Below are 21,477 nucleotides of genomic sequence, written 5' to 3' on the forward strand. Positions count from 1 at the left end.
AGAGAGAGAGAGAGAGAGAGAGAGAGAGAGAGTGAGAGTGAGAGAGTGAGAAGAACACATACCAACCTTCTGAGAGAACCCACTTTGCTTTGGGAACCTTCTGATCAGTAGGAAGTTTTCCCTGACATCAAGACTACATTCTATTTGCCTCTCTGCAACTTCCTCCTGTTTCTATTTCTGCCATCTGGTCTGCTCCCTCTTCCCTTTAACAATTTTTTATATACTTGAAGATGGTTGTTCTGTCCCCCATAAGTCTCTTCTTCCTGCCAACTTTCCCCAGCTGCTTCAACCAGGGCCTCATATGATATGACCCCAAAGTCCTTCACCACCCCACTCGGGTACCTTGCCCTGTTGACTCTCCAGCTAAAAGGTCGCCCAAACAACAGTACTCCCAAAGAAGACACATACTCCGTCCCACAATTCCAGTGCTTTGACGAATGTAGGTAGACTATGTGCAGATGGAACTCATTTGTTCCTTCTCACCATGTGCTACTTGGCCCTGTTCAGTAGAGTCCCCCAACTGGGAGCTACCTCACAAGCTGGGGAGTCTGCCTCTAGTTCTCTTGGTACTACATGGATACCAGGAGAAAATGTGGGCTGTTCCAGCCTCTCAGTCTTACCTTGTGAGTTGGCAAAATTCTTTTGTGGTACCTCTGGGGGTTTCTTGCAAGATTCTTGGTTTGGTAATGTGTTCCATTTGTAGTCAGCCAGCATTTATTAAGCCAGGCACTAGGCTAAGTGCTGGGGCTACAAAAAAAGGTTGTACCTGCTCTTGAGTTCACAGTCTCATGATAGAGGTGACACGCAAGAAAATATGGACAAATAAGTTAAATGTAGGGCAGCTAGATGGTGTCTGGAATCAAGAAGACCTGAGTTCAAATCTGGCCTCAGACACTTATTAACTGTGTGACTCTGGACAGGTCACTTCACCTTGTTTGACTCAGTTTCCTCATCTGTAAAATGAGCTGGAGAAATGACAAACCTCTCCAGGATCTTTGCCAAGAAAACCCCATATGGAGTCACAAAGAGTCAGACGCATGTGAAAAATGAGTAAATGGCAAGATATATACAGAGTATATTGGAGAGGTAGTTTCAGAGAGGAGGTACTAGAGAGGCCTGGGAGAGGTTTCTTGCAGAAGATATTTGAAGGAAGCCATGGCAGGCACTGTATATATCTTGTATGTACATAATTACTTACATGTTATCTCCCTCAAAGGAATGTGAGCTCCTCGAGGCAAGAGAACAGGTGTTTGTGTTTTTGACTTTCTTTGTATCCCTAGTGTAGCCTACATTGTGCCTGGCACATAGTAGGCACTTAATTAATGCTTGGTTTTCCCCTTAGCACTGTGCCTGGCACATATTAGGTGCTTAATGCTTGGTTTCCCTTTCCCCTTAGCACTGTGCCTGGAACATAGTAGGTGCTTAATAAATGCTCAGCCTTTCCCTTAGCACTATTTATCAATCCTGACTAAATGATTATGAGCTGACTGCAGGTTACTTTGACCCACCAAGAACCTCTCCCTAGTCCTTTTGGATCTCAACTTTGATTCAATTAGCCAGTAAAAGTTTATTTAGCATTTACTCTGAGAAAGTCAGTGTTAGACCTGGGAAAGAAAGCAAGGACAAAAGTCAGTCTTTGGTCAAGTTTAGCTCTACAGTCAGGGACCTGTGATTTAATCAGGAGGTTTGGAACCCACTTCAGTAGATAGTTAATAATTTAGAGTCTCAGAGAACTCCCCAAAGCTCCCTGAAATTCAGTGGTCACCAGGTCATTAGGTATCAGAGATGAAATTTGAACCCAGTTTCTTGGTTCCCAGCCCAACACTACTTAGAGTGTAATCCAGCAGGCATTTATTGACAGCTTACTATGTGTCTGCTGATTGGTTGAATCTAATTAAATAAATGTCATATAATTTCAGAAGAGGATGCATTGACAATTTGGGGGAATCAGGAAAGATGTTTTGTGGGAACCTGCCCTTGAGTTGAGCTTTGAAGGCTACTTAAGAAGGTGACTTAAGAGGCCCAGGGTGTGAACTTAAGGGTTCACCAAGTAAATTGCTCTCTCAATAATTCCACAGAGAAGCTGTCACCATCAATTGTAAGGTGGTGTGTATATCTTGGATGTATATAGTTGTTTACATTTGGTCCCTGCCATTAAAATGGTCCCTGAAGACAAGAATCCATGTGAACCTTTCTTTGAATCCCCAGATTCTTATAAGAAAAATTTTAAAAATGCTTATTGATGACAGAAACTGATGAATTCAAAGCGTGAATGATTCTGGTATTTTCTGTGGTCAAATCTTCATCATCTTTTGTAAACAGTAAGTGCTTAATAAGCTTTTGTTGAATTGAATTGATTGAATTGCATTATAAGGGGTCTTCCCTTTGCCTTGAGCTCCATTTTCTTTGTGTAGCTAGAATAGGTTTGTCCACACCCTATGTGAGTGAGTCACACCCCTATACTAATACCATAATGGTGTGAAGCTTTGTTTGGTACTCACCTAATAGACCAGCCTATCTGTCTCTCAGCCCTTGGGAATTGGGCCTCTTGTCTCTGGGAGGAGAGGAGTCCCAGGATCTGAGAAGATCCTAGAAGATTCTGAGATTTTCTGATCCTATTGTCTCTGTGGTCAACTCCGGGAGCTGCCTTGGGAATCTGAAGTGCCAGTCATGGTATTGGGAGCAACCAATAGAATGGATTCTGAGAGTAAGCCATCTATCTGTTTTTCTCTTCTCCTTTCTGGGCCATTGTTGTTGACTATAAGAGAAGAAAGAATTTATTCTGTTGTGGGGGTAGTTTGGACTTACTGTCAAGCATACAAGTTTACTTAAAAGTGGTCTCAGTTCACTGGGCCATAGAAGAACCCAGAACAAGAGATGATGATAATAACAGCCACAATCATAGGGAGTGGACCTGTGTGACCCAAGTAACAAAGTGGGTGGAGTGCTGGAGTTGGAGTCAGAAAGACCAGAGTTTGAATCCTGCCTCAGACACTTAGGAACTGTGTGATCTTGGGCAAGTTACTTAACCTTTTTTTTCCCCAGCCTCAGTTTCCTCATCTGTAAAATGGGGGTGCTATTGTTAGTATTCTTTGTCTAGGAGACTTTCTTTACCAATGGCGATCACAGCCAATATGTATGGATCACTGTCAATATTGTATCAGAAGTGTGACTTTGAGTGCAAGTCTCCTTGGTCCTCTCTATCCATTGTCATCTTTCAGTATTCATGTCAAGTCAAGTAAATAAGCATTTATTATGTGCCTGCTCTTGTTAAGTGCCATGATTGCAGTAGACTGTTAGTTGGTCTCCCTGCTTCCTGTCTTTCCCCACTCCAGTCCATCTCCCACTGAATTGTTAAAGGAATGTTCCTAAATACAGGTCTGACCACATTAACCCTCCGTGGTTGCCCCCAGCCTACAACCTCAATCCACTTTAGTATGGCTTTCAGGATCAAATCTGCTATCTTCTGCTTGGCTTTTAACCTGGTTGCTTCTTATCCTTCCCATCTTTGTATGTGTTACTCCCTCCCATGTTCCCTTTTTTCCTAGGATACTGGTCTTGTCGCTGTTCTTCCTACATGCATGACACTGTCTCAGATGCGAGTCATTTTCATTGGCTTTTCCCTGGTTCCCCATACCTGAAACTCTCCACCCTCATCTCTGCCTCTAAGTTTCAATACCTGTAATGCTAGTGCATTCCCTTTATTATCTTCAATTTATCCTGTATATATCTTGTTGGAACAGTTGTTTGTGTGTTGTCTCCTCTATTAGACAGAGATCTTTTTAAGGGCAGAGTCTGTTTTTCACCTTTACATTCCCAGCTCTTAGCAAGGTTGTCTGGGAAATAGTAGGCACTTACTAAGTGATTTTCGGCATGATTTGACTCAATCTGATGACCAGGCACACTTGTATTGGGAGTCAAAAGACCTGGGTTCCAATCTTGGCTTCTGTCACTAGGTGTATGGCTATTGAGCAACCTCATTTTCCTAGTCTTTAAAATGGTGAGAATAATAAATAATATTTTAATTAAATTAATTGATTTTATTAATTATTAATAAATAAAATTAAATAAGTTAAAATAATATTTTACCCATTGATTATGAAGAAATTGATTTATGAAACCTTAAAATAGCATCTTAGAAATGCATGATTTTTTCATGATGCTGCATTGGGAGAGAGTTTCAATCTCTACAAACTGCTATAGGAGGTTTCCTTATGCTGCTGAACCTTAGCCAGGTGGCTTGGTGCTTAAGAGTTCGAAGCCTGGAATTAGGAAGACCTGAGTTTGAATCCAGCTTCAGAAACTGGGTAGATGTGTGTACCTGGGCAAGTCACAACCTCTGTTTGCCTTAATTTCCTCTGTAAAATGGGGTTAATAACAGCTCCTCCCATGATTGTTATGAGGATCAAGTGAAATAATAATTGTAAAGTGCTTAGCCCAGTCTCTGGTACATAGTAAACACTATATAAACATTAGCTATTATCTCTGATGCCTCATTGTCTTTTTGTCCCTCTCACCCAGCATAATGGTCAGTATATAGTCTCAGTAAATAAATGCTTATTGACTGATTGGGAGTGATCTTGGTTTTTAAAATTCGGAACTTAACAACACACTTCTGAACATTTCCAAATATACAGCAGAATCCAAAAAAGAGAATTGCACTACTCTGAATCTCTACTTCTTATGACTTTTTTTTTTTGCTTTTTTGGAGGGGAAATTGGGGTTAAGTGACTTGCCCAAGGTCACAAAGTTAGTTTTTGTGTTGTGTCTGAGGTCAGATTTGAACTCAGGTCCTCCTGACTCCAGGGCAGGTGCTCTGTTCACTGCACCACCTAGCCACCCCTTCTGATTTTCTTAAAAGGATATAATAATATATATGTGGATAGATAGATAGATAGATAGATAGATAGATAGATAGATAGATAGATAGATAGATAGTAAATTCCACATGTTACTTTTCACAACTGTCCTGCTTGTCTGTATCTGAATTTTCTTTTGCATATAAAAAAATTACACTGGTCTTTTTTTCTTTTTTTTTTTTTTTGCAATCCTACTTACCTTATCTCCTCCATCCAGAATTAAAATTCAAGAGAATGAATGAACACTAGGACCTTTGTAACAAATAAGCATGGTTAAGCAAAATGAATCCACCCAGTGGGCCAAATTCAAACACACACACATACACAAGCACAAATATACACACACAAACATATATATGTGTTAAGTATGTGTATACACACACATATAACAGGGCAGGGCAGATAGGTGGTGCAGTGGATAGAACACCAGCCCTGGAGTTGGGAGGACCTGAGTTCAAATGTAGGCTCAGACACTTACTAGCTGTGTGACCCTGGGCAAGTCACTTGACCATGATTGCTTCTCTCCTCTCTCTCTCCCCCCGCCTTATATATGAGTCTTACTGTACATTGAATTCATCCCTTCCCTGTTGGGAGGTGGGTCTCATTCTTTTCATAGGTCTTCTGGAGAGTGGTTGATCGATTTGTAGAGGTTCCTCAAGCCTTTCGAAGTGGTTTTCTTTACCATGCTGTTTGTTGTTCCTGTGGCGATTGCTCTACTCTTTCTGTTTAATTTATTCTGCACTCATTCATACTAACCCAGGATTCTCTGGAACTTTCTCTTTCATCATTTCCTACTGTGTGATAATATTCTGTCCTGTTTTATGCCACATTTGTTAAGCCATTCCCCGACTGATAGACGCCCCACTTTGATTCTGGTCTTTTTCTTTTCCCTTTTAGTACCCCTTCCCCACAATCAAGAACTTTCTTTTGCTCATGACTATTCCTTCCCCATATTATCCTCTTTATCCTTCCATTCCCAACTTGTTTCCCTGTTGAATTTGATATATTTCTACACCAAATTTGTGTGTGTGTGTGTGTGTGTGTGTGTGTGTGTGTGTGTGTAAGCTCTTTATACATTTCAGTTAAGAGATGCCTGGTTACCTTTCCCCCTCCCCCATCCCTTTCTCTGTATTTATATAGTCTTCAGGAACCCAAATTATGAGATTCCACCTCCTTTTTCCTCCTGTGTGCTCTCATTCATTCTTTTCACCTTCCTTCCTTCCTTTCTTTTAACAGCTTCAGAACGAAATCAGCCTAATCCAGTTCCTGTTTTTCTCATGTAATTTCTTCCATACCCTTTTAACACATTAAAATTCTGAAAGGACACCCATTGGTTTTCCTTCTAGTAGAATGTTAGCACTGCATCATCATATAAACCTCTTCAAATGCCTTAAATAAATTTACCTTTCTGGGTTCCTCTTGATTCTTGTGTTTGCCCTTAAAAGTGCTTACTCAGCTTTGGTCTCTTCATCAGAAATACTTGAGAGTCCTCTATCCAGTGATGAAATAATATTTGTAAAAGTGCTTAGCCCAGTGTCTGGAACAGAGTCAGTGCTATATAAATACTTATTCCCCTCCCCTCCTCCACATACATTAAAAGTCCATTTTCCTTCCGATTGTATTAATTTAGGATTGCAAGGCCAAGTATTTTTGCTGTAAGTTGGTAGTGATTTTCAAAGTGGGGACAATGAAATCATAGGTCCTTTAAATAAAAAGTTATTGGCATCTTGGAACAAGTATCAACATAGGTCCCATCAAGCTGGGAAATTTGGATGATGTCAAGGCATAGGACTGAGAATGCCTGGGGGTGGGACTTTCTGGGTGGAGGGGGGGGGGTGGAGGTTAGGTTGACTTCCTACTTCTGGAAACTAACTATGGCTTTCTGCAAGGTTGTGTCTGGGGAGGGGGATGGTGAAAGTATGGCCTGAAGGAAAAGCCTGTCCTCTCCTTTAGACCCTTGGGAAAATGCCCAAATTCCTACTGAAATGTTATGGCCCTGGGGACTGAGAAACCCAGCCTTCACTCTACTTCCTTGGGGGAATGGAAGTTGGGAGTGGTTAGGGAGACAATGCTATCCAAGGAGAACTTGGTGCTCCATTCTGTAATAAAATATGCCTTTCCATAGGTTTTAAGGTTTACAAAGTACATTCCTCACAATCTGCTTGTAAGGTCATCAGTACAAAGATCGTTCAATACCTGTTATACTGGAGGCTTAAAAGATGGAGGCTTCAAGACCCAATGGAAAGAATGTAGGCTCTGAAGTTAGCACCCCACCTCTGGGGCTTACTGCCCATATGACCTTACACAAGTTACTCCCTGGACCTCAGTTTCCTCCCCTGTAAAATGGGAGAATTGGACTAAATCATCTCTGTAGGCTTTTCCAATTCTAGAGCTATGATACTAAATGCCTTAACACAATCTGAGCCTCAGTTTCCTGATCTATAAAAGAAGGTCAGCTGGGCTATATGGCCTCTAAGGACCCTCCATCTCTAGATCTAGGACATCATTAACTAAGTTAGATGACTTTGCCACCGCTGAATGTGTTGGAGCAACAATTTTTTTAAGGTTATACAGCTCTAAGATTCTGGGATTCCAACATCTCTAGCAATAGCTCTCAGGAAGTCGCTTTCCCCACCTGGCTGATTCCAGGCCCTGTTCCTTCTTCCCAGGGGGCAGTGCCCTTCAAAACCTGAAGTGTGGTGGCTTTGAAAGGCATAAAAGATGAAATGCATGGAGATGCTGTAGCATTCTATCCCTTTTGATGCTGGGGCAGATGACGAGGACCTATCCCATGCCAATTATTGTGATTCCTTCACTTTAAAGTTTACAAAGTCATATTTTGTCTGAGTATTTTAAGAATTATTACACTCCTGCCTCAGACACTTAACACACACACACACACACACACACACACACACAAACTAGCTGTGTGACCTTGGGCAAGTCACTTAACTCCAAATGCCCTACCTTCCCCCCCTCCAAAAAGCAAAAAAAAAAAAAAAAGAATTATTATACTCCCTTTCCTGTAGATTAGTACACTGAGGATAAGAGATTAATTGAATTTCTCTGTCACTCTGTCTCTGTGACTTTGGTCGAGTCATTTAATATTTCTGGGCCTTAGTTTCCTCCTCTGTAAATCAAGGGGGAGGGACTAGATGACCTGTAAAGTTTCTCCCAACTTTAACTATGATCCCATGATCTAATAAAGTAGACAAGGTCAATGACTTACCCACAGTCACTAGCTGTTGTTCAGTCATTTCAGTCATGTCTGACTCTTCATGGCCCCATTTGGGGTTTTCTTGGCAAAGATACTGGAGTGGTTTGCCATTCCCTTCTCCAACTCATTTTACAGATAAGGAAACTGAGGCAAACAGGGCTAAGTGACTTGCCCAAGGTCACACAGCTAGTAAGTGTCTGAGGCCAGATTTGTCTTCCTGAATTCAGGCCCACAGCTGTATCCATTGTGCCATGTACCTGACCCCAAGGTCACTAGAAAAAGCTACTAATTTTCTGAGATGGTAGTTGAATTTAGGGCTCCCTGACTCCAAGTCCAATGCTCTGTTCACTATGCTAGGCCACCTTTCCATATAATGACATGGTTTGTTTTGTTTGCTGAGGAGTGAGTTATGGTTTATGAAAGATCCCTGGGATAATCCGCAGCTTTCCTCTGTAGCCTCATCAGCCCTGAGAATTGAGTTTTAGAATAATTGTAGGTGTTATATTTATCCATTTAAAAGAATAGTCCAAAGATGGTTGTGATGAATAAGAAGGAAAAAAGTCTGTGTAAACTTTGATGGTCTTAATGGGATTCTCCGTCGTGAAGGGGATGGTTATCATTTTTCTCTAATTTGGGTGATGTTTGAGTAAACAGGTCTGTCATAAAGGCAGTACATTAGGGCTCAGACATGAGGCGCTCTGCATAATTTCCCTTCCATTTTCTCTTTAAGATTTTTTTTAAAACAGTTTTGTTATTCACTTTGTTGTTCTTGTTATTATTGTTAATAAGGCTGAGGCATCATGTAGACCAGCCCCGCCAGCTCACTGAGTCAATCCTCGGCTTTAAACAGGAAGTCTGACTGGGGTTTGGATGGAAGCCTTTGCCTGGCCCATGAAGGAATGCTTCTGGGAAAGGGAGACTTTCATCTTAGGGCATTGGGGGTTATTTGGGGGTGCCTCCTGTACTCACGGAATGTACAAATGCTCGGGGGAGGGGAGAGGAGTGGCAGTCCAACGTTTAGGATGGACTCTTTAGAGATGCTGGGACCTACATGCAGGGCTATACAAAGTGGTGGGCTACTGTATTCATTGCCTAGAGAAGGGATGATGCTGATGTTGTTGTTAATGCTGCTGATGGGCATTTCTTATACTGCTTTGAAGTATTTTATGTATATTCTCTCATTACCTCAGAGGGGTAGCTGTCTGTTCACTAAAACATTCTGTCTCATTACATGTTGTGTCCCCCAATTCAATGTAAAACTATCCAAGGCAGATAATTTTCTCTGTGTATCTCCAGCACCTAGGGCAATGATTGGTGCATAGTAGGCACTTAACAATGGCTGGCACATAGTAGGCACTTATCATGCTTTAGGATTGGTTATTATTATATACCAATATATATGTATTGGTATATTATTATTATTATAATATCCATTCCATGAATCTGGAAATAGGGGCTTAGGTTTAAGGTTCCTTGATTGATTTTTCCCATTACATATCTGGAAACTGAGGCTCAGGGAGACTGTCCCTTTGATAATATTTGAAAAGTGCTTAGTATAGTACCTGGAACATGACAGACACTTAATAAATGCTTGATACCTTTCTTCCCTCCCTCTTGTCCCTTGATTAACCTCTCCCCATTTTCTAGATCTGAAAACTGAGGCTCAGAGGGGCTAAGGATCTCGTCTATGGAAACACAGATAGTAGACTCCAGAGTTGGGATTTGAAATCAAGTCTAGCATTCTTATCCATTACTTTAACTAAAGAGAGTCAGTAATCAAGCATTTAAGAGCCTATTAGGTACCCAGCTCCTGGATAAGAGAGAGGGAGAGAACTGACAGCTGTCATTTTGTCTTAGAAGTGAAGTTCTTGGATCTTTTTTCCTCCCAGGGAGGGACCATAAAGTAAAGCTGAAATGTTAAAGACAAAAAGAAAGAAATACTCCCTCCCCCTAAGAACTTCCTGTGAGCTTGGGGTCTTCTGTTAGGGCCATGCAAAATGGGCTAAGTGGATTCCCATGAAGTAAGGTAAGCCTTAGTTTCTAGGGAGGGCTCTGCTCTGGTCACTCTTGGTCACTGCTCTGTCCTCGTCTGACTTGTAAGGTGGAAAAGTGAGGGCCACCTTCTAGATCACTGGGTCTGTGCCCAATTGGCCCCAGAGGTATCCAGTGCCCTCTAGTAAGCAAGGACTTCTTCCATTAAAACCCATTTTGCTTGTAATAGAGACAATGCCTTGGATCCCAACCCTTCCCTCACTGTGTTCCGCACCCGTCTCTTCCCTCCACCCTTGCTACACATTCCAAAATGGCAGCTCTTATTTATTTTTCAGTCAACTGAGGGTGTTGTTAAATCTCTTGACTTCTCTAGCTGCCCGGTTTGGTTCCGATGAGCTACCCTCCCTGTCCTTCTCAAAACAAGAATGCTTGGGAATGCTCAGCCAGCCATGTCCCTCCCTTGTCAGAACATCCTGTCCTTAATGCTCCTTGATGGGCAAGGCTGCGGTTTTCTTGGCCCACTGAAAAGGCTTCAGTTTTCTTGGCCCACTGCAAAGGCTTCTGGTCTAGTCCCATGGCCCAGGGGCTGTGAGGGCCCATGGGCGTGGAATAAGCAGGGTGAAGAGGGAGCTCATTGGGGGGAGCCCAGCATACCTCATGAGTCTTCTCCTTCCCTAATTTGAAAGATCACCATTAAGAAATTTCCTGTGATGGCCAGGGAGGTTTTGAGGGCTGAATGATGATGCTTCCTTTAATTAGTGCTGTCATGATTTAAGTTCGAGTGGTTTCTCCAGTCCTTTGTGACTGACCCTTTCAGGCCAGGTCTCATGCCGTCACATGATATTGACAAGCTAATAAGAAATGAGGGCATGTGAATGACGAAGTTGGGCCTTGGATTAAGGCAGAAATCACGCCTTTCCCTTCCCCAGCCCTTTTGCACCTAAGAACTCAGATTACTTAGCAGGATATAAACGAACCTGCATGACCAGCCATAGAGGTAGGTATCCCTCACTTTGTGCTGGGGAAGCTATGGCCCAGCAAAGGGGGGAAGGGGCTTCAATCTCAGCAGTGACTCAGAAGTCGACTAGGAAGTCATCTGAACTAGGTGAAAGAACAATGACCTCTCAGGTGTCTGTATAAGGATCAAATAGATTCAGTATTGAGAGGGACTCCAGAGGTCATTTTATCATTTGATGAAAGTGGAAACTAAGACCCAGGGAGCTGAAAGCAACTTGCCCAAGGTTACTTTAAGTGGCAGTCTGGATTTGAACTATGGTCCTCTCTGACTCAAATCCTGGAGATGCTGGACCATACCTATGTCCCTACCCCATATTGATTTCCTGAGCTCTAGCTTGGAAGCGACACATTGGTTGGGGCATAAAGATAGGCTTCTTGGTTGCCCTGGTTCATGGATGTTTTTGATGGAAAGTAAAACACATTCATTCTCACCCTGCAATGTGGTGATGGTTAGTTGTCACTTGACAGAACTCAAGACACATCATTGTGGCTTCTTTGAACAGGCTAGATTGGATGGATAGATTGCCCTTTGGGGAAGGGTCCTCGGGTACCATCAACATCTTTCTGTACATCCAAGGAGCATTCAGACCGAAAGCATACAGTTGTGTGTGTCTGCTGCATGTGTGTATAGAGGTTTTTTTTTTTCTTCTGGTTTTATAAGAAAAACAAATTGGCACAGCCATTCAGTCAAACCAGCTCAGGCTGTTCGGGCAGATGCCTTTCTTTGCTTTTTCTGTTTATTTTCCAACAAATCAATGCTTAACTGCGTTGTTATCGGAGCAAAGCAGCAGGTGCAAAAAAATACCTGGGCTGCCAACTCAAACGAAAAGGTAGGGCCTCTACCCTCTGGGAGGTATTCAGGAGATAACAGGAGCTCATGCCAACAACTGAATTAACAGCTCTATTTACGGTGGGTTTTCTACCTTAACAACCTGCTCCTAACCCTCTGACATATAAACACTGCATTGTCTTCAGGAGAGACAGCCACCAGCCCAGACAGCCAACTGCTTTATTCCGCCCTGAGTGGAGCGCTTTCCTGGCCCAGGCTGCCTTGGAGAAATCTGGACCCTAATCCTATCTGCCAACCTAAGAGCTTAGCAAGGTCTTTTGTCGGTTTTTTCCTGAGTCTTCTCCTGCAAGGGCAAAGATAGGGTGTGGGGGTGGGGAGAGGAGAGGAGGTAGAGTTGTCCGGAAAGAGAGGTGAGGTCTTGTTCTTCAGACTTTTTTTTTAAATGGAATCCTCCCCATTTTGTTTGTTTGACTGGTTGGTTGTTTCCGGATCCCAGGGCAGATTGCCTTGGCTCCCTCTGCCATGATCCTTTCAGTTAGTGGTTTTTCCCCCCTCTTCTACACTTGGCTGGAGTCATTGAATGGACTAGAAGGCATTTAGAAAGGAGTAACAATTGTTTAGGGTTTGGGATACTAGACAAGTTTTTCTCTTGGTTGAGAGTTCAATGTGTTGGAAAACTAAGGGGACCTTTCCCTTGAGTTTAAAGCCTGAGATTCAGGAAGATCTGTTGATGCTTTAAAAGACCCAGGGAGAAGGTGACCTGTCAGACCAAGGATCCACACTCCTCCAGGAACTCTGGGCCAAAGAAACCCTGCCGTAGATGGGTATTCTGCCTGCCTTTCCCTGCTCTCGATTGCTAATTATTTACCTAGAAAACACACTTATGGTAATAGACCAAGTCTATTAAATGTGTCTGGTGAGGTTTTGTATCCCGTGTTAGGGTACATTGTAGTAAGTATAGTCATTGCTGATAGATTTGCACTTGGGGTGCCTATTGCACATGATGTAGCTCTCATCTTCTCAAAGTTCTTTGACTTTCTCCCTCGCTGGTATAGAATACAGTTTCCTTCCAATTCCATTACTTCTGTAATGGCCTAATGTTGGAGGTGTGAAGGGTATGTACAATGTTCCTGGCTACACTCAGATCTTAAAGTCTAAAGTGGTGAGGAGGGATGGATGACTGCTCCTCCCCCTCCCCCACTTCCCTTCAATTCAAAACCCTTCCCACCCCCTGCCTTTCAACAGGCATCTATTAAATGCCTAATCAGCACAAGGCAGTGTATGTTAAGAGCTGGGGAAAAGAGACAAAATGAAAGCTGTTCCTACCTTTGAGGAGTTTCTTTTACTCAAGGGATAATAAAATAGAGTGGTCTTTAAACACAGGGGTTAAATAACCATTTATCATATTTAGCTTCAGACCCAGACGAGATAGATCTTAGAGGTCATCTGTTCTAGGGCTGGGTTTTTTTGGTTCTTTATTTTTTCATTTATGGAATAAAATAAGCATTTCCGTAACATAGTACAATCAAAAAGCTGGACATGAACCTGCAGATCTACTATGCACAACTTGCTATTCCTTTCAAATATACAACAAAATTATTATGTACATTTCTTTTTCTTCTCTTTTTTTTCTTCCCTTTCCCTCCACCTGCCTTCAGAGATGGCTACCATTAGCCACAAATATATATTCATATATATATATGTATTTCTAGATATACATAAAAATATTCTGTATATACTTCTATTTATAAATTCTTTCTCTGGATACAGATAGCATCTTTCTTTATATGTCCTTTATGGTTAATTGAGGTGTTTATAATAGGCAAAATAACATTCATTCAAAGTTATTCTTAACTCTGTGTGATCTCTCATTTTTAAGTGTGTTACATGTAAACATATTTCTGATTTTTTTTCAATTTTTAAAAACACTTTTATTTAAAGTTTTGAGTTCCAAATTCTAAGTCTCCCTCTCTCCTTCCCACTGTCCCCGAGATAGCAAACAATCAGATGTAGGTTATACGTGTACAATTATATAAAATGTTTCCATAGTAGTAATTTTGTACAAGAAAACTAAAGTTAAAAATAGAACACTTCAGTCTGGATTCAGACAATATCAGTTCTCTGAAGGCAGATAGTATGGTTCATCATTACTCCTTTGGGATTGTCTCGGATGCTGAGAAGAGTTAAGTCATTCACAGGTTTTCGTCTAACAATATTGCTGTTACTGTGTACGGTGTTCTCCTGTTTCTGTTCACTTCACTATGCATCAGTTCATGAAAATCTTTGCAAGTTTTTCTGAAATCATCCTGTTTGTCATTTCTTTTTTTTTTTTTTTAAGCAATCAGGGTTAAGTAACTTGCTCAAGGTTACACAGCCAGGTGTTTCTGGGTGGGTGCTAAGTATCTGAGCCTGGATTCAATCCCCAAGTCATCCTGACACTGGGGCCGGTGCTCTTACTCACTGTGCTGCCTGGCCGCCCCATCATTTCTTATAGCACAATAATATTCCATTGCAAGTTTTAGGGGTTTTTAACCTAGTTTCTCTAAACTTGTTTATAAAAATATTTGAATAATCATATTTCAACACAATTGGTTTCCTTGGCAATTCTATGGATTTTATTTTATGTATACAAAACATTATTCTGATAAGGAAGGAAACAAGCATTTATTAAATGCTTACTATTTTCCAGGCACTATGTTAAGTGCTTAAACCAATAGTATCTCATAAAGACTTCCCCAGACTACCAAAGGAGTTTTGTCTATGACAGAAAAGATTAAGAACCCCATATCTAATCCAACACCCTCATTTCTTGATGAGGAAACCTATAACCATAGAGGATAAGTGATTTGTCCATGGTAACAGGTGGCACAGTGGATAGAGTGTCAGGCCTGGAGTCAGGAAGACTCATCTTCCTGAGTTCAAATCTGGCCTCAGATACTTCCTAGCTGTGTGACCCTGGGTAAGTCATTTAACCCTGTCTACCTCAGTTTCCTCATCTGTCAAATGAGCTGAAGAAGGAAATGGAAAACCGCTCCAGTATCTCAGCCAATAAACCCCAAATGGGATCACAAAGAGTCAGACAAGGCTAAAAATCACTGAACCGAACATGCAGCATAAATGACTAAGCTGAGATTTGAGCCTGATTCTTCTGATTCCAAATCCTGTGCTCTTTCCGCTAAAGCACAAAGTCATGAATGGAGAAAGGAGTGTTCCTGTGTCTGGTCTAGTGTCTTGAATTAGGCATCCCAAGTCTAGCGACTTGGAACTCACTCTTTTCTAGGTAGCCACCTGCACCATCTCAGTAATGTGTGGCTTCTGTTCCCAAGCCTGCCAAATTTAGGAGGTCAAGGTTCAAATGTGATGTTTTTTCAAACTTTAAAATGATATGTAAATGTCATCTATTCTGATTATTATTGTTTTTGTTGGACCCACGGGCCACTTTCCTGACAAGGTTGCCTCTCCATGGGTGCTTTTTTTTTTTTAAGTAGAGATTGGATTGAGAGTGTGAACAAAGTCAGGGAAGGGATGAAGAATGGAAGCTTCTCTAGGAGAGCAGGGACCATGGGCTTTGTATGTGTTCTCTAGGAAGTTGTATGAGGGCATAATCAATGAAAGCAATCCTTGGTGGGGAAGTCGGAAATAGGGCAGGTCATCTCCCTATGCCAGGAGGGCAGAGACAAAAGGAACCTGGGAGGGTTTTAGAGCCTAATTCAGGTGCACCAAAGCCAGGTGGACCATTGACTGCTCTGAGAATGGGGAGGAGTGTTAGCCTAGGGGAGTGTGGAAGACAGAGAAAGATGAGATCCTAAGTGGGCATAGAAAACATGATGCCTGGTTGAACTTGCTGTCAGACAGCTGTTAGCCCAGCTGTTGATTTCCTTCCTGGCCACCTGCTATGGGAGAGCTGTTCTCTGGCCATTGATTCCCTCTTCCTCCTGTGAAGAGTCTCAAGGTTGTCTTACTGGAAATCAGAATTCTGGAATCCTCTCTGTTTTTTTCCAGTCAGTAAGGGTAGATATAACTATTTAATCCCTTATTCTAGACCCCTTTCTACTCACCCTACCTCCTTCCTGAAGCAAGAATGCAGTCTCATGTCTTAAATTCCATTCCACCATGGGGGAAGAGAGAAAGAGTCCAGTCTGTGCTCCCAAAAAATCTCATTAGCTTTATCTCAGACTCCTGGCTAGCTTGCTGGCGCTGTCTCTGAGGGTCACACAGGGTAAGCTTGTCTTTTGATCAGCTCTGGTTGCCTCACCCCTTGCAATATCTGCCTCCTTGTCTGTGTCAGGCACCAGGGACGATAAGGATCACAGAAATGTGTATATTTACAAATTGTTCACAAACAGTAAAGGAAATCCACAAAAATGTTCTGGATCTGGCCTCCAGAGAGCACAAACAGCCTTGAGAACTCTTGAAACATCTAGAATAATTAATAGCCCTGATAGTAGGGAATAGTTTTCCTTAACCTAGCTCTGTGAGTATGGAATTATAAATGGCGTAATACCTAGGCTTTGGTTCATTGATGAAAATGGGGAATATTGTCAGTATTGTTTTGGATAGGCTAAGGTGTATTGTTTTACATTGTTGCTTGGCGAATGATGCTTAAGAATTAACTCTCCCAAATTTAGAGTTACATTGAGGCAGGAAGACTATTTTATTTAGCATCTTTATTTCAAAGGGTTAAAATCCACCTACTGGCTTTTGCTTACTAGCTTATTGGTTATTTTTGCTTATTAGCTAAGGATAGACCCTAGATGGCACCTTCGTTGAGTTCAGAAAGGTCTGTAAAGCTCCCTCCTCCTTTTCCCCACCGTGACCCCACTGGTCCTGGGTGACACTGGCTTCCTTGCTCCTCCATGAACAAGTTACTCCACCTGAGCTCTGGGAATTTTCTTTGACTATCTCTCATACCTGAAATGGTCTCCCTCCTCCACTGTGCCTACCTCCTTCCCTGGTTTCCTTTAAGTCACAAATAAAATCCCATTTATACTAGAAACTTTTCCCATCCTCATTTGATTCCAGTGCCTTCCCTCTGTTAAGCATTTCCTGTTTATCCTGTTACATAGCTTGCTTTGCCTGTTGTCTCCCCATTAGATTGGGAGCTCCTTGAGGGCAGGGACTGGTTTTTGTCTCTGTATCTTTAGCGTAGTAGGTGCCTAGAAAATGTTTATGGACTAACATACATTATCTCGTTTGATGTTTGAAACAACTTCGTGAGGTACATGTTCCTTATTTTAGAAATGAGGTTCACAGAGGGAACATATTGTCCAGGATCACACCAACACAGTTGGTAATTATTTGAGGTTGGATTTGAACACAGGCCTTTGACATCATCATGATTCAAAAAGCTTTTTAGGATCACAGATTTAGAACTGGAACAGACATTGAGAGACATCAAACCCAGCTCCTTTATTTTGTAGATTTCCAGCTAGGGGAGACAGTGGATAGAGCGCTAAGTCTGCAGTCAGGAGGACCTGAATTCAAATCCAAGTTCAGAAACTTACTAGCTATATGACCCTGGGCAAGTCATTTAACCCATCTTTCCTCAGTTTCTTCAACTGTATAGTTGATTCACCAACCTCTCAGTGTTGATGTGAGGCCCAAAGGAGATAATATTGGTAAAATACTTGGCACAGTGCCTGTCACATATTAAATGTTATATAAACATAAGTGCTATATTAATATTAGCTATTATTTGAAGATGATGACGATGGAGGAAACTGAACATACAGAGGGCACACAGCTACTAAGTCTGAGGTCAGAACCCGGGTCTTTCTTCCTCCAAGTCCAGTAGAAGGACCAGCACACCATGCTGCCTCATGTTTTAATGCAATGAAGTTCTCCTGGTCAGAGCCTTTGATAAAATGGACAGGCTACATTCCAACCTCAGTTCTACCACTTAGTACCTTTGCAGTCATAAGGGAGTCCCTTGTTCTGTCTGGGCCTCAATTTCATTCACTGGATAATGCAAAGGTCTGAGGGTTCCTTTCATATCTAGGTTCCTGATGCTATGATTAACGAACCTCATGGGGAATCTCCCACCAGATCCTTATTCATTCCAGCAGTTTGTTCTGTGCTGGTAGATTTGCCAGCTGGGCGGCTCATCTGGGCTGGGGAGCTAAAAAAATCAGTGATTTCTGGCCTCAGGTAATCAACCCATAGACTGGAGGCTAGAAGACCCAAGATCTGAGGGTTTGACACCAGCTCTGTCTGAATTTATTCTGTGACCCTCAGTAACTCAAAGAACTTCATTCAGTCTTGGCCTCTCTCCCCCATTCTCCCATCAAAATGGGAATAATATGAAATAAGATGTCCCTAAGTAGTTTTGAGAAGACAGGGAAGTTTTATAGTCATGGAGAATCTCTTTAGAAGGGATTTAGCCTGGGTTCCATCTGTGAGCTTGTTTTAAAAAATGTTTTGATCACTGTCAATATATTTGGTTTCCTTTGTAATCATCTGTATTTCATTGATGTAGTGAAAGACATTTTTTGAGAAGGAGCCCTTAGGCTTCACCAAAGGGATCATGTTTCTGACACAGAAAAAAAATTTAAGGAGTCCTCTGCAGAGATCTGACCAAATAAGATGCATATAGAAATGGTTTAGAAGATTGTAAAGTATTATCCGAGATTGTAAGGAGTCATTGCATCTATAGAGGGGGAGTTTGGCTGGCTGTCCTAAAAATGATAGCCATGTGAAAGTGGAAAGGCTTCCTTGGTGGATGGTGGGTGATTGCTCTCTCTTCAGGTGGATGGATGGATGATTGTTCACTTGTTGGGGTTGTGGTAGATTTAGAGTGTGGTCCTGTTTGAGGACTGGCTGGATTAGATGCCTTCTAATCCCTTGAGACTGCCTTTCTTTCATTATAATTACATGCATTCTAGTGGTGTAAATGGGGTAAAGATGATCAGCCTATGGTTTGAGCAACCCCCAGGGTAGAATCTCTGCCAATCATGATGGCTGCCATTGGAGAACTCAAGAAATGAGGTACTCCCATCTTTCTTCTTTCCCTACAAAGCCTTGGGTACTTGGACTGAAGAAGTCAATAAAAGAACCTAAGGTAATCTCTTAAATTTATTTTTCAATTAATAAATATTATCCCACCCCCATTAAATAAAAAAGAAAAAGAAAACCCTCTGGGCCTCAGTTTGTAAAGTGGGGAGGAGGTTGGACTTGTAGGTTTTCATAAAACTCCCTGAACACAGGGTCTTGTCTTTTTATCTCCTCTAGTACTGGGCCTTGAACTCTGCACTTTAATAGTAGCTTAATTTACTAAAGGAATTAGAAGTGTTCCGACTTCTTAGGTGTGGGGGACCTCATGGTCCAGGGCCCCAAAGCTCCCTAGGATGGCTGAGTTGGGCCAAGGACAGACCTCCCACTGAGCAGCTCATCCGAACTTGGCTTGTCTCAGCTGGAAGGTTGGTTCTCCCAGAATTGTTAATCAGAAAGTCACAGTTCAGCAGTTTCTGCCTTTGTGACTTGAGTCTGCCTCTCTCTCTTCTCCACTGAGCAAGGCCAAAAGACAAGGAGCCGGCTCGAGGTGGCCCCCGCCCTGAGATCGACACACCCTCCTGGTTCTCTGGGCAGAGGTTGGTCCCAGCTTCGCCCCCTCAGTCATGACAGGGCCTCCTGTGCCTTTGAGCTCCACCCTAGGGTTTGGGGAAGCCACCATCTGTGTCCAACCTACCTTTCAATTAAAAAAAACAATGGACTGAGCCTTTGCAGTGCTTCCCCTGTGAGTTGTGAGTGGTCCATAGGACTGAGAGTCATAGGGTCAAAGAGCCAGAGCTGGAAGGGGCCTCACAGGCCACTCGTGAGTCCTGTTTTCCTGTAGGGATTTCAGTTCTCCATCTGTGAGGAAGCCAAGGGAAAGAATCTTGGATCTGGAGTGAGACCTGGGTCTAAATCCTGACTCTGCCCCTCCCTCTATGGTCATATGATCACAGGCAAGCCACAGCTCCTCTTTGTGCCTCAATGTCCTCGTCTGTAAAATTAAGGGCTTCTCAGGTCCCTTCTACCTCTGCATTTATGGCCCAACGATCCCCAATCCCTGCCTTTCCTGTTTTCTTCCCATTCTCAACCCAAGCCATTGTTCAGGGAGAGCCAACCCCTGGACCAGAAAGAATATATACTAGCCCAGTCTCCCACTGACATTAGCACAAGAATGAGGAAGGGACAGGGGAAAAGGAAAAACCTTTAAGCTAAGCTCTTCATCAGTATCATCTCATTTGATCCTCACAAGAGCCCTGCACTATTATCATCATTCTCATTTTTTTTCCAAAATGATTTATTAACTTCTGATTTACATCATTCATTTCCCCCAGATTTTGAGTTACAAATTTTCTCCCCGTTTTTCCCCTACCCACCGCCCCAAAATAGCAGTCCCACAGGATATCCCCTCCTCCAATCTGCTCTCTCCATACCCCTTTTGACTTTTCCAGTGGATCTCTATGCCCTAGTGCCTGTATATCTTATTTCCCAATTACATGTAAAATAGTATTAATAATAGTATACACACACACACATACATATATATATATACATATATATTTGAATTTAAAACTTTGAATTCCAGATTCATTCCCTTCCTCCCTTGTCACCCACCCTTACTGGGAAGATAAGCAGTTCAGTATAGGTTGTACATATGTGGCTACTGCAAAACAATAACATAGTAGATATATTGTAAAAGACTGACTATATTTCCCTCCCTCCTATCCCACCTCCCACTTGTTCTATTCTCTACTTTGATCCCATCCCTTTTCAAAAGTGGGTGTTTCCAACTTCCCTCCCCCCCAGCCTGCCCTCCCTTCCATTATACCTCCTCTCTTCCCCTTCCCCTCTACTCTCCTGGAGGGTGAGATACCCTATTTAGTGTGTATTTCATTCCCTCCCTGAGCCAAATTCAATAGGAATAAGGTTGACCCATTCCCTTTTGCCTTCCTATTCTTCCCCTCCATTGTAACCATTTTCTCTTGCCTCTTCTGTATGAGATAGTTTACCCCAATCTGTCTCTCCCCATCTCCTCTCATTATATTCCTCTCTCACCTCTTAATTTCACCTTTTAAGTATCATCCCTTCCTGTTAAATTGGTCCTGTGCCCTTTATCTATGTATACCTGTAAGCATATATACACACATTCACATATGTATTCATACTTCATTCTCATTTTACAGAGGAGGAAACTGAGGCAGACCTAAAGTGGCTGGAGGCTGTGGATTAATGAGAGGGTGGCCACCGGGGAAGGGAGTGGCTGATCTCACAGGGATGAGCTGCATGCTGCTGGACAAGCAAGCGCGATAGCCGGAAAGATTAACACGAGGACTGTGTTAATTCTGTGACTAAGATGGGACAAATGGTTGTACACTCGGTCCTGGACATGTGATTATACCTTGTACTCTCGTTACTGAGCACGTGGTTATACACTCAGTCCTGAACACATAGTTGTGTGCTCAGTCCTGAACACATGGTTGTGTACTTGGTCCTGGACACGTGGTTGTACACTTAGTCCTGGACATGTGGTTGTCTACTCAGTCCGAATGGGTTAATCTTCAGAGTAAGCCACTCCTGGGATGGGAATGCACCAGGAATTGGAATGGTTATGCCTA

General features: G+C 42.3%; 1 protein-coding gene across 4 annotated transcripts in view; it reads left to right on the forward strand.

Annotated features, from left to right (window-relative positions):
• EHF (ETS homologous factor) overlaps window positions 1-21,477 on the forward strand; it is a 75,719-nt gene that overhangs the window by 13,387 nt on the left and 40,855 nt on the right. The window contains exon 2 of one of the 4 annotated variants that reach the window (XM_069091401.1): window positions 2,530-2,707. The exons of the other annotated variants lie outside the window; for them this stretch is intronic. The gene's annotated coding sequence lies outside the window, so the exon portion shown is untranslated. The remainder of the gene's footprint in view (window positions 1-2,529; window positions 2,708-21,477) is intronic. 4 annotated transcript variants of the gene reach the window in all.

The sequence above is a fragment of the Petaurus breviceps genome, unplaced genomic scaffold, assembly GCF_028583685.1.
Source record: "Petaurus breviceps papuanus isolate PSGF00001 unplaced genomic scaffold, PetGlider_PUasm1.0 188, whole genome shotgun sequence".
NCBI lineage: Eukaryota > Metazoa > Chordata > Mammalia > Diprotodontia > Petauridae > Petaurus > Petaurus breviceps.